The sequence below is a fragment of the Caloenas nicobarica genome, chromosome 16 (genome assembly GCF_036013445.1).
Source record: "Caloenas nicobarica isolate bCalNic1 chromosome 16, bCalNic1.hap1, whole genome shotgun sequence".
NCBI classification, from domain to species: Eukaryota; Metazoa; Chordata; class Aves; order Columbiformes; family Columbidae; genus Caloenas; species Caloenas nicobarica.
Window position 1 is genome coordinate 7,789,274 of NC_088260.1, and position 13,555 is coordinate 7,802,828.

The following is a 13,555-nucleotide window of genomic DNA, read 5'->3' on the forward strand; positions in this document are numbered from 1 at the left end:
GTGCTTGTTGTTATCTAGTGTTCAATATTGGATATAACCAGCTTTTATATAAAGCTGCTGAATTGGTGGAATCTTGCCCATCTGATGTGGCGTTAGGTGATTGTAACTGCAGAGAGAGGTGAGTACATGCTCTCTTCCTTTACAACTCCATTTGCAAATTGTGTGCACTAGATGTGAATGTAAGAAGTTACGAAATGCATTAGGCTACTTATCACTAACCTTTTTCTTTCCCTGCATCTCTGTAGTTCTTCAGTGTTCTGGCAAATTGGAGAGTGATGGCAGGGGATGAGTTCAATTTTTTTTGTCTTGACTGATAGTCTTCTAAATACAGCATTCCTCTTTACGTGTAGTGAATAGTACTTGTAGTTTTCCAAAATCAGGAGGTTCACAGAAAATTTCTTCGGCAATGCGCTTCTGTATTTCAGCTCTGGCAGAGCTGAAATCTTTCACAAACAATCTGCATTCCCTTCCTGCATGCGTGGTTCTCTCTTTAATTGGAGATTAGGAGATGATTTGGGATCTTGTCAGGCTTCTTACAGCGTTGGATGGTGTTTCAGGACTTGTGCAGGTTTTCATTCGAAGTGTGTGCAATGTCATCGCAAAGATTCAGCCATTGTCATGGCAACCGTGGCGGTGCCACCCTGTCAACCCAGCCTGGCAGGGAAGGCTCTCCCACAGCGGCCTCACCTTCGTGATCTGTCAGTACTCAGAACTAGCTGAGAATTCTTCAGAAGGAAAATCTCAGACTCTTCCTGCATCACTTGTACAATTTCAGAGAGTATAAAGAGACAGTGTCACTCAATAAGAGAGATCCTTGGATTTGGGAGACCTGAATTATGCTACTTCAGTGACCTTGATTGAATCAACTAATTTGTGCTTCAATTTCCTTACTGTTAACTGAAGGCAACAACAGAGGCCGTGTCTAACATCCTTAGAGATGTGCTGATAGTCAGTAATGGTATAATGATTTATACGTGAAGTGCTGTGCTCTCACTTAAATTCACGGTCAGTGAAACTCTGACGATATGCAAACTAATCCTAATATATAGATGGATCTAATGTATTTACAGACACCCTTTACAACGGGTACAGTTTCTAGGCTAATGTCTAAATGCTAATTTTCATTTGGTGCATTATTGCGCAAGATACTCACGCAGCTCTTAGAAGGTGCAATGCCATCAAACCGGGAGAGCTGCAGGAGCCCTCTCCTACCAGCCTTCGCTGTAATGTCATCAGTCCAGGGCTGGGTGTTGATCACATTGCAGAGCCACGAGACGTCTTAAGGATGCAGGCAAAGAAAGGAACGCAAAATATAGGAATGAAAGTGCTGAGGCCCTTGCTTTCTAAACGTGATTGGAATGTAGGTGCCACTAAAGGGAAAAGGTGGAAATCAAGGATTTCTGCAAAGAAATGGATGTTGTGTAACTTTCTTTAAAATTAAGACGAAAATCTTGCTTGCATGTCAGTTAATGGTAGAAGTGTTGTGGCATACCTGATGGGAGATGTATCCATCTCTCTGAGCTTATACAGCTCATTATCATATTCAATTGCTAGAAATCGCACACTCTTGAAGAGGTCTTGTTTGATAATTTTGAGATAGCCCCATTTAAGCAGAGTAGATTTTAGTCTGACAACATATCTCATGCCAAATAAGGTCAGGAGATTAATCCCACAGCATTTTAGAGAAGCCATTTCATGTGGAAAAAGACACAAGAAACTATTGACTTGTGTGCTAAGAGTAAAAAACCAAATTCAGTGATGCATTTTTGTTTACTTTTTTACTAGTAGTCTCCTGCTAAGCATCTCGTTTACATGAGAGTTCCTGGATCCTAAATGTTCTAACAAGATTGCTAGGACTTTGAATTGTTTGGTAAGATAAGAAAAATAAAATTCCATTTTTAAAACCTTTAAAAGCTCCAGTCAGATCTATGCCATAGTGTATAATTGGCTCTGATGAGATCAGCTCTCAGCTGAAGCAGAGCCTCGTTACTAAGATTGAAAAATCATGCAAGTTTTAATGATCAAAAGCACTCAGTTTGAGTGACACAATGAAGTGCTATTTCAAAAATCAACATTTATAGATTAATGTCTTTCGTGTATTATTAAAGCCATATTTAAAGTGAGTTTTCAGCTGGAGTCTTTGTGGGCAAATGAAGCTGCAGTAGTAAGATTTGTTCGTGCAATGCAGCAAGTGAACGCAGTGATAGTTACCAGATACTGGGATGTCATGTTAAGTTTCCTGTAATCTTACAGTCGGCATCCATCGTGCTTATCTGGTGGATCTAAACATAAGGTTTCAATAACTTGACATCATTATTTCCCTATAAAATACTCTTAAGTGTGATGACTGAGCTTAATTGGTAGTGTGCTTGTGATGGCTTGAGAAACGGTGAACTAGAAGCAGTGAACTAGTTCCAACCTCTTTTCTGTCATCTCTGGAAACTTCGTTCCGCCTCCAAATTACTTTAATTGCAGGAATCTCTGCCCATCCTGTAGCCAAACATCATAAAACCAGAAACTCCCATAGTTTGTAGTTGGGGGCTGGGGGCGGGTTAGTGTCCGTGTGGGAGGCAGAGGTTTTCTCAGTCTTTGTTAAGACAGCTTAGGAACATGTTCATATCCTCAACGGTCCAAAGGGTCCTGTGAGTTATTACATAGTTTAAATGCTAGTAATTTTTTTTTCCTGGAATTTGTTTGCTCTGGAGAGAAGTGAATAAAGGCAAATCTTTTTTTCAAAGTAATGAACTAGAGTCTCTTTCTTTTCTGATTGCTCTTGGTTTTTTTAATGGAAATCAGATTTTGCTGCAGCATGCCATTTGAGCAGCCCTGAAACCATTTCTAAGCCTTTAACAATTTTATGTGCGAGGCGTTCTGGCAGGGGAAAGCTTCCAGTTCAGGGTTGTTATCTGTGGCAAACTGGATAATGTCAGATGGGAGAACTTGCAGTGCTTTCAGAAGCTGTCTCATCTGATATTAACAAATAAGTATATATGCTCTGGCAGTGTCCAGAGTTCTGCTGTCCTCATGAGGAAATATTGTGGAAGAGAAGCTTCTCATTCCCTCTTAGTTGAAAGGAGAATATTTTTTTTCTGACAGTTGGAGAGAGAGAGAACGATTTTTTCTTTTATAGTGATAAGAGCTTGCATAGAGCCCTATGAGAAGGGGATGGCACTGACAAGAAATTGTGAATGCTGTCCTCAGGACCTGGCTAAATTTAGTACTTACAAAAATTCCTGCTTCTGTCAGGGGGAAAAAAAAAAAAAAAAGTCTTGCTGAAATCCCTTCCCCAATATAAAGTAGGTCACTGACAGTGGTGTTGACTCTCTCTGTAGCGTATTCTCTTCTGCACTGCCACAGTGCGAATGCTGATTTCTCCTGTGTGCACATTAAATACATAGCATAGTACAACTCCTTGGCTTTGTTTGCAGAGTCCTTATTTCTGAGCGGGAATAGTGACAGGAGGCTTGTGAATTGGGGGGAAGATCAGGATTAATCATATCTGTGCCATGGAAAGCGGTGTCTCAGATGGCAGACTGTGATATGCTTTTCTGAAAAGAATCGTCGTTGATATGTGTCAGCCCTCTGAGGATGTTATAAAAGTTGTAACGTTTAATCCTCCTGATGTGAAGGTGTTGGATTATCTGCCTCCGTTCATCAGTGCTGGAACATGGGAGGAGAAAGTCCAGAAGAGTAAAACAGCTTCTTATATGGAATCAGCAGGTTATTCCTCATTAAATCCAGACCTCTGTACTATATTTGGTTTAAGCAAATCTTCTGGCTTCTTGTTTATGCACACATACATCTAATGACATAAAAGCAGATGCTCTAAGGTGCTTTGGGTGTTGAAGTTCAGCTATGGTTTCAGTATATCTCATTAGGAACTTGAAAGTTTTCAGCCATAAGGAGACCTGTGCAGATACATTTCGGCATGGTGGATGAGCTAACTCATTCTCTCTTTTGAATCTGTTATTGAAGTGGTTATTAATTTATCTCTCCCATTTTGATTATATAAGCTTACTTCTATTTTAATGGGAACAGAAGTTGAGGAGAGAGTCGAGTGGAAATACTGAACTAGTGCTAAAGCTGCTTATAGTTGAGCAAGTCTGGTTCATTGCAGCTGTGTTTATTTGAAAGCTCAACTTTGTGTGTAGATTTACCCTGGTCAGCAGCCTGTGTACGTAGGGAATGAGATTTGGAGTGAACTTGTCAGCAGGTGAATTCCTTCTTTCTCCATTATCTGAAGTCCTCGGTTGTTTTCCATGTAGCCTGATGCTGGTGATAGATTTTCTATTCCAGAAGGTGAGTGTTTAAATTCACTTATAAATCTTTGTGTTACTGCTCCAGGAAATTAGACTTCCTGGCACTGTCAGGGTAATGACTTTAACTTAGTAGATTACAAAAATGTGGGCAATTTGTCTTCAGCTAAAGGCAACATGTAGTATGGGGAGAGAAAAGCTTCAGTGAAGCTTTACTCTGACTTTAGGTTTGTAATTAAGATTAGCTGCTGTTCTCATTTCACTGCCATTTTAATTTGCTTTCTTAAAACCTTTACAAGCTGACTCCAGCACTCACCTGCCCTTTCCAACTCCCTTCAATCATTAATTTTGATTGTCGTATTGTGAATAAGTGAGTAGAACAGATTGATTAATGGTACCATCCACACCCCTCCTGTGCCCGCCAGTGGAAAGTTGGGGGACTGGGAAGATCTTCTCTGTGAGAGCAAGTAACGTGTTCTTGTATTAACATCTTTCAAATATTTCATGCACGTTGTTGAGAATTCACACCAGAATTATTAAGTATCTCTTATTTCTGTTGCTTTACTAAGTAGAGTGTTCATTTTGGTCCCGTGTGTTTTTCATAATTTACAAAGCAGTGAAAGATTTCTCATCTGTCTTCTAGTGCTTTGAGTCAGAGAAAATTTATTACCTTGAGTAGGGAAATTCCCATATGGAGCCTGCCCTTGCCAAACTTTCTCCAGCCTGGTACCTGTAAATTCTCGTTGGTTTTTTTTTTTTTCCCCCAACATCTGCAAGGAATTTGGAGCAGGTACCTGTGGGTTTTTTCCTTTTTTGAATACACATTCTTTCCATTAGCTGACTGCTCGTAGTTCTAGAATACTCTACTCTTACTGTCATAATCTTCTGCCATGCTGAAGTTGAGCCGCGTGGCAGTTCAAAGCTGGGCTGAGCCGAGGCGGTGAGGTGCTCCCTGGCCTGCTGAGCTGTGCTCCACAGGTGTAAACTCTTAGTTGTGATCCTTATGGATCTGTTAAATTTGATTATGTAGAACATAAATTATGAATTTAGGGCTGGAACTGAAGGGTTTGAAAAATCGTATGGGGAGATGCAGCTGGAACATGAATTGGAGCTCCGGGAGTACTGGAGTCTTTTGTCTTGTTTCTGCCCTAACGTGTCTTCTTTCAATGAAAAGAATGAGTCTGAAATAACTTCTTGTTCTTAGCCTGACAACTCAAGCAACTTGAACCAATAGCAAGTGTATTATAGAACAGTCGCTATTTTCATTTCAAGCAGACTGGCCTAAGCCTGTAAGAGTTGTAGCCTGTATTGACACGTGGTGACACTTTGTGTTTTAATGATGTGTGTATTTCTGGCACCAGTTGGATACAGAGAGCGTTGAATGGTTCCTCAGTGTGGATTTTAGATGGACTGCAAAATTCTGTCACCAGGAGTTGATTTGATAAAGCTTACTTAAAGCAGAAAATCCTTCCAGTAGGAAGGTTGTTCTTTTTATAGGGTTTTTTTTTCACTGAGTTTACAGACAGGACAAGTTCTCTGTAAACTCTAGAGAGGTGAGCAGTGATGGGCGGTGGTGACTCACCTGCAGAGATGAAAAGGTACAACCGCAGCCCTCCCCAGTAACTGTGCACAGTGACGCTGCTGAGACTCGCAGCTCTGCTGTGTGGGCTTTGCTTACTCCACCAAATCATATGAGAGGCATTTGAGACGGTTACAGGACCAGCTCTTACTCTGGTGTTATCTGTCTGCTCAGGAATGTGCAGAATAGTTTCGGCTTTGCATTCTGGTAATTGCTACCACGTTTGTCAAATTGTCGCTGTGTGGCTCCTGGAATGCCGCGGCGTTGCAGCTCTGAGCCGGGCTTTCCTCCCTCGCGTCGGCCGTGGGGACGTGCAGGCGAGAACTGCGTTTACAGATGAGACGGGACAGATTCCTGGCAGAGGTGAAATGGCATCTGTGGAGCAGAAAAGCTCTTGCAGCTGTAGCAAGGGGAAGTACAACGTTTGTGTGACTAGACTGCCCTATAAATTGCCCAGTTAAGGGAGATTTACTTTTGTGTCAGGAAGATTTGAGATGGGAACTTGAAGAGTTCCACTACGTGGAGGGGATATATTACCAACGTGAACTGGAGAAGAAATTTCAACTGTGATAGTTACGTACATCTAACACCTCCCTACCCCCAACATGGACACTTTATAGTGTGAACGTCTTTTTCAGTTTTAGGTTACGTAGATTTGAAGTTCAAGCCGAGGGAGCAGTGGGAAACAACTGCTGGGAGGGGAAGCAGGAGGAGCGATTGCAGTGATACAAGAATTTCATTCAGCTCTATGTTTGTGCAGGATTGAGAATGGGAAGCACTTCATGAAGTCATAAGGTGGTTGTTCTTGTTGATAACTTCTTGGCTCTGCTATAATTTGGTTGCCTGTAGAGCTCCTCCTTTTCCCTTTGTTTTCTACCTCTGTCTTAACAGCTAGAGGTCAGATGGCAGATGAGTTGGGAAGACAGCTTTCTTTCTGAATTGTTTCAAACTTCCTTCTGAATGAGAAAAATCTGACTCGCCTTTAATGTATTTTGGTTATCCTGGGAATGGTGAATGAACATCCACAACTGTTCCTTCTCTTTATCCCTCTCTTGCATTCTTGAACGTTCAGTCTTCCTCAGAAGAGAGGAAGAGAGGGCAGTTGGAGACAAGATTCTCCCTCTCCAGCTTTAGGTTCTTTCACGGGACTGTAAGACGTCTCCAGTAGTCAGCTTCCAGCTCCTTCTTGCCTGAGGCTGACACCCAAGAATATAGATCTATTATCATAACTAGCAGTATCTTCAAAAGACAAGAATCCCAGGTGGTAAATTCCCTTTCCAGCCTGATGTGAATTTGTGGCCAAGTTATAAATGCACAGAAAATGAGACTTACGCATGTGGTTATAAGCTTTTAAACTAGAACGGCCTATATATACTTGCATAATAAAGTAGCCTATGAAAAACTAAACAGCGGGAACTCCACTCAAGCACATGGTAATTACAGCAGCTACTAAGGAGACGGAATGGTCTGGGACTTCAGCAAAAGACAGAGCTGGAAGCAGGAGTCTCATTTTCGCATTCCAGCATTGCTACTGATGTGCCGAGTGGCCTGAGGCAAGTTAATTGCGTTCAGATGCTGGGGCTATAGCGAACTCGTTCATGAAGCGTCTGCTACTTCCACTGCCTTCACGGGAATACTTACTGGTATGTTCACTGCGGCTGTGATAACCGGTGCAGATAGAGTATACATGATATATTTGTAAAACCAGCAAAATTATGGCAAAGTATTGTGTATCACAATGGTTGCTAGCACCACAGTGATAGAAAAACTAAATAAGAACATCTTTTCCGTTAAAGATGGATGGTACTGGCTTACCCCAAAGGGATATTGTGTGAATGGACTTGAGGAGTTCATGTTGTACAGAGTATTTTGAAAATATGTAGCACTATGAATTGCTTTGTGTTCTTACTATGCTTATTACACTTACTGTGTATTTTTTATGGAGAAGTTCAACTGTACTACTTAAGATGCTCTGTATAGATACGTATATACAGAAACCAATAACTCAAAACCTTGGCGAGTTTTACAGCCCAGCTACAACGTTTACTTTAGTTACAGCAATATGTGCTCTCTGGCAGTGCAGGGTCTTAACCCGTTAACCACCGATGGGATTTTCATGTCCTTTATACTTGGCTAACATTTCTGGTGACAGAATAGTTAATATTGGAAAGTGATAGTTGTCGGTCATATTTTTTTCCTTTCACAGCCTTCCTTCTACTGTTTGCCCCGGCTAAGAGCGGTTAATACTCTCCTTTCCCCACCCTTCAGTTTGTGTACATGTTTTCACATGTCTCATTTAGCGTTTCTATTCTACAAGCAATTCTAATTGTTATTTGAAAATAGAATGCCTGTTATTACAGAACATAGCTCATTATACAGATGCTGCTTTTAGAAAATGAGAATGTGCCAAGCAAGTCTGCCAGGAATAAAAGCAGGAGTCGGTGGGGAGGTGTTTATCCCACATAACTCTAACTGCCTCAGTCTTGGGACTTCATCACTGCAGTGAAAAATTCCATCCATCCATCCGTCCATCACTGTTGCGTTATGTCAGATTTCTGCCATGCCACTTGGTCGATTTCAGTTAAGAAACAACAATGAAAGCTCAGAGTCTTTTTCCCCACTTCTAGCAAAAGCGTATAAAATGAGGTGATACTTTGAATAGGAGTGTGAATCAGAAAGTTGTCCTGATTGCCTTGGCCAGTGTTATCGTGAAGCACAAGGAAAAGGAATTCAGCTTCTGTTGGAAATTAGAGATGAAATTTCCTGTCAAAGTCAATTGCAAAAACTTTGTTGCACAAAGTCACAGTTGTCTCTAGTGTCCATCAAAACTACCGCAGTGAAGTTCTGCTGACGAAGCTACTTGACAAGTTAAGAGAACAGCAGAAAGTTTCAGAACAGCTGAGGCAGAAAAATGGTGTAATGGTGATTTAAATCCCCTGCCAGATTTCCAGAAATAATGTGTGGATAAGTAAAGGAAGTCGTTATAGCTCGGGGTGAGTGTTGGGAAGGCTGTACCTTTAGGAGCAATAGGAACGTGAATCGCTTTCTCAGAGGCCTGTGGGACTCGGATGCTTTCAAAGCTCAGTGCTAGACAGACACCTCTCCAATCTGACTTAAAGCATCTGTCTGGGATACTCGTGAGTGTCCCGTCTGGTATTCTTTTGCCCTTAAAAATGCATGCTGATGCCCTGTAATTAAGCATAGGAATAGGTTCCTCTGAGAGGTTTTGAAGGGTTCTCTGTCATTGAAGGGTTTCAAGATCTGACTGGACAAAATCCTAAATAACTTGGTCTAAATTCAGCATTGAGTTTGCTTTGAGCAGGAGGCTGGCCCAGCTCACCTCCCACACTGCCTTTGAACCCAGTTGTTTTGTGTGACTCTCTCATTAACTGATTACAAAGTAAAAAAAAGTGTATGGGGAGAAGAGGGGAAAAAAAAAAAATCCAGCACATTTTAGGGACAAGATTTTTCCAAAACAACTTCATCTATGACAGCTAGTTAGGTGACTCAGATGGGAGAAAGAACGAGAGAGCCCATTTGCCCGTGGAACCTGGGAAAGGAGAATAGATGCAAAATGAATCTTAATTGTTGGATTTCAGGTTTATTATGTTTTAAATTATTTTGTCTCCAAGGTATGGCTTTTTTTAAAAAGACAAATATATTTTTACTTACAATATGTACTTCCTGTGGTGTCAGTATAGTAATCCATGGAGTCCTCATAGCACCACTATGTTAATCAGTCTTTGAGGGTGAGCTTGTAACAGCTAATGATTGGGGAGAGAGAGGGGAATAAAAATGAAATAGTTGTGTGATTCTGAACTGATTGCAACTTGAGGTACTAGAGATCGGGCAAGGAGGCGTTCCTTACAATGCAGCCAAGACGGGAGGTACCTGCAGTAAAATGTCTAGCGTTTTTTCTGCTTTTGCTTGAGCGGCATTTATTAGAGTTAATGGAGAGCTTTAATCATGGCGTTAATCTGAAAATTAAAATAAACTGGACTGTCAACCTGTGCATTCTAAATTGGAGAAGTCAGTGGTGCTCATTAGTCAGACTGAAGCTCTAGTCATGTGTTGCAGAAAGGCAAATAAAGAAAAACAAAAAGAGAGACTTCTGTGTTTTCAGCATTAATTTCTACTGTGTTTACCTGCACAGCTGCTGCAGTGCTATTATCAGACTCATTACTCTGTGAGCCACTTTGAGATATCTTGAATGTGAAAGCTGCTATGTAAAGCCATATTTATTTCTATAACCCTGAGTGCTCTGCACAGGCTTAAAAGCTCCCCCTTTCTCTGACATGACAGGGAAATGATATGACTTAATGTGCCATATACCTCTGACTGCAGATTGAAGAAAAATGACCTTGAAGTGAGAGGCAGACATTTTACATTGTAAAGCAGACACTTAAATTTACCTGTCAGCTGGAGGGGGGGAATCTCACTCTGCGTGGTTTAGAAAGCAATGTCAATCCAGCCCTTCATTGCTCTAGACCCGCTGAGAGTTTGATTGTTGACCCAGGCATTTTCAGGTGATCAGTGTGAATGTTGATCGGTACGTGGTGGAAAGGAGACCGTTTTTATTTCAGCCTCTCAGACCATTAGTTTCAGCCCTGAATTTTCTGTGTCTTAGTCATAAGGGAAGCTGGAAGTCTGTAGTAGCATGAAATATTGTTTGTGTGTTTAGGAATAGACCACGATTCAGGCTTATCTGGAAGAAGGATATGTGAAGAGCAATCCTTCCAGCCAGTATCCAGTTCAAGCGTGTTTTGCACACCTTGCGGTCTCCTTACTTTACTGAATAAATTGTGGTTTTTGCAGGAGACATGTAGAACAACTTCATATTCTTTTTGAGCAGTAGCCTCAGTGAAGTTTAAGTGCCTGATCACTGTGACAGTCCACTTGAACAAGCCAAGTCTAGATAGGCAAGACAGAAGTAGAGTGGGAGGGGAGAGCAGGACAAGGGCGGCTGAAGTGAGTCGTACAGTTACGTGGCATTTTAGTGGCAGAGCTGGGAACACAGTTGAGGTTTCCTGATTCCTAAAGCAAGATCTTTCTTGCTGGCTCATGCTAACAAGCCAGGTCGCAAGCCCTTCCCATTAGGAAATGTCAATCCCTCTCATACAAAGCCAGAAAGAATATTTAACCTAATGAGTTTTGAGACCTCTAAAATCACAACCAGCGAATCTGCAGTCATGATTAAGCAAATAATTGCATCTTGTCCTGCTGAGAGCTTAAAAATTATGAACAAGAAAAGCATCTCCAAAGACACATTGAAAATGTGAGGGGACAAAAATAAGAACAAGTCTAGAGAAAGGATCTGCTTTAACTGTAGTGTTCTGAATGACCTTTAAGCACTTAGGAAACTGAAGTCTGCGTTCCTTGCAAATGCAGGTTTCCTGCTCCCTTTTGGGGGATATTTTGTGCATTGAGTCATAAAACATGCTAGTGATCGCTGCAGAGCCCAAAAGGCAACTTACAGATGTGTAAGAGGAGAGATGTGTTAAGGATGACTGAGGTGTTAGTTGTGTTGCAGTGTGTTTGGGATTCCTCAAGGAATGAGGCAGTGTGGGTGTCAGGAACATAAAATCTAATCCTGTTTATTCAATTACACAAGTGCTGCTTCCAGGGAAGCCCTTCCCTTCAGGTTGGTGCAGGTGTCTAAAACTTAAGACTTGGTAAAAGCACGCGTGACTTATGGATTTCAGCAGTTCCGCAAGGTTTTGCTTCATAGTTAAATCCTAACAAGCAGGTCCTTTCCAAACCTGACATACCTGCTTGCTGAAGGCAATGCTGAGATAAAGCCCATTGAAATTAAACTGTATTAGCAGTTTTCTATGGGGCTGGATGCCAGCTTCCCTGAAACGCTTAAAACTTGGTGCCACTCCCCTCGATGCAGTCTGAAGGCCTGTTTCTGGATCCAGCTATGGACTCAGATGGCCCATGAGAAGCCATCAGGCCATTCATAACACTGCCTTGCAGATACGAAGGATTAGAAATGGGTATAGGTTGTAACACGATTGAAATTTCTATACCCTTGAAGAAGGATCCCACCTTACTCACACGAATCTTTTCAGAGTTTTCTGTAGGCATGAACAAACTCCACAGTAAATGTCAGGTTCCTCTTAGAATCTTTTCCATGGGTATTTTTAAGCTGAATTCTTCATTGCTTTATATTACCATAAGAAAGCTGCATTGCAATCAAAAACTGTCGTAAACACAGTGGCTGTTGGGTTAGGGATCTTTTCACTTAACAGCAATGAAATGGTTTCAAAGAAGCTGTCAGAGTTGCTTTGAGGTAGTGTCTGCTGTGGCTTTGTTGTAAAATTTCTCATATGACTTTCTGGTGTCTTGTAAACGTGGGCCATTCCTGTAGTGTGGCAAAGATGAGGCCAGTCTGCAGTTGGATGCTGTGTAATGTTCCCCTTTCTCTCTTGAAAAAATGTCTCTTTGCTTCCTCTATTCATTTCAACTAAGTATCTCATTCATTGCTACAAGCTGGGGCCTCAGTCTGTCTTTTTCTTTTTTCTTTTTTTTTTTTACTTGAAAATAGATTTATTTGTGGTTGTAAAATGTGCGTGTATTTGGACAGCTAAAGCTTCAGAGAGCTACTTCTCTCTAGATCATGTTTATCGTATTTCCCATTTTGGTCCAAATTTAAGTTTTATAGAGACATGTATTATTTCCAGGAAGCCTATAATTCTATGGGCAAAGCTGCTTTTGTGTCAGTGCTGCCTGTGATATCAAATAGTCAGTGCGTCAAACAGCAGACATGTTTACATTTGACAGAAACTCTCCTATTTTTCTAAAAAGCTGCAGAGAATGTCAGAAAGGAGGAGAGTTCCCCTTCACTCCATACCTTCAATGTGGTACATCCCAGTTCAAATGAGGAGCAGCAGCGTCTTCTCTTGCGTCTCACCATCTGTAGCCCCTGCCTGGATATGGTGCTTTGAGGATGGGTGGAAAATCTCTGTTCTTGAGGGCAAATAAAAGTTTCTAGCTTATGCTGAAATCCATGAGAATTAAGTGCCCAAATACTGTACCTTGAAAACCTGGGCTGCGAGGTCCATTTTTTGTTAGAGAAGTTGAAGAAAACCTTCTATTCATGCTGGTCTGACATTAATTTGACATTGAAAACACAAAATTCTTTTACTTGGATGCTTGGGAGATACTCAAACTGCCTGACAGCAGCATAGTGACTGTAATTGAGACAGATTAGAGGCACTGGGCTGCCTTTGGGTGCATGTGGCAGCTTTCATGAAATGGAGAGAGGAGTTGAAACACAGTTTTGACTTTGGAAACTGTAACAGGAACTAATTAGCAATTTCAGGACACAAACAGGATCGGAGGAAGTGTTTGGGTTGGCGTATAATAAATTATTTAATAACATGAGGGAGTCTTTCCATATGGCACTTGCTTATAAAATGCTTAAAAAGGCAAGACAGCGGGACTCTGCTTGTCAGGAACCAAACAGGCTTCTGTCGTCAGTCCTGGTGATTAGGAATCACTGACCTTTCATTTCTCTGGGCTGAGACCGGACCTGCTAGCTACTTCTTAGCTTGGATTCCAATAACCTTTGCCCAAAAACGGTTAGTTGTTTATATCCAAATATTTCCTTCCTTCTGGGAAGTATTTTGATTTTTGAAGTGTTTGATGTTTCCATGAGGGTAGATCCACTGGAGAATTTATTCTTCCTTCATATTCAAGGAATTCAAGCTGTGGAATT

The 13,555-nt window shown here is 41.3% G+C and overlaps 1 protein-coding gene across 8 annotated transcripts in view; it reads left to right on the plus strand.

The window, feature by feature from the left end:
* Positions 1-13,555, plus strand: part of ARVCF (ARVCF delta catenin family member) — a 252,174-nt gene that overhangs the window by 208,667 nt on the left and 29,952 nt on the right. The window lies entirely within an intron of this gene.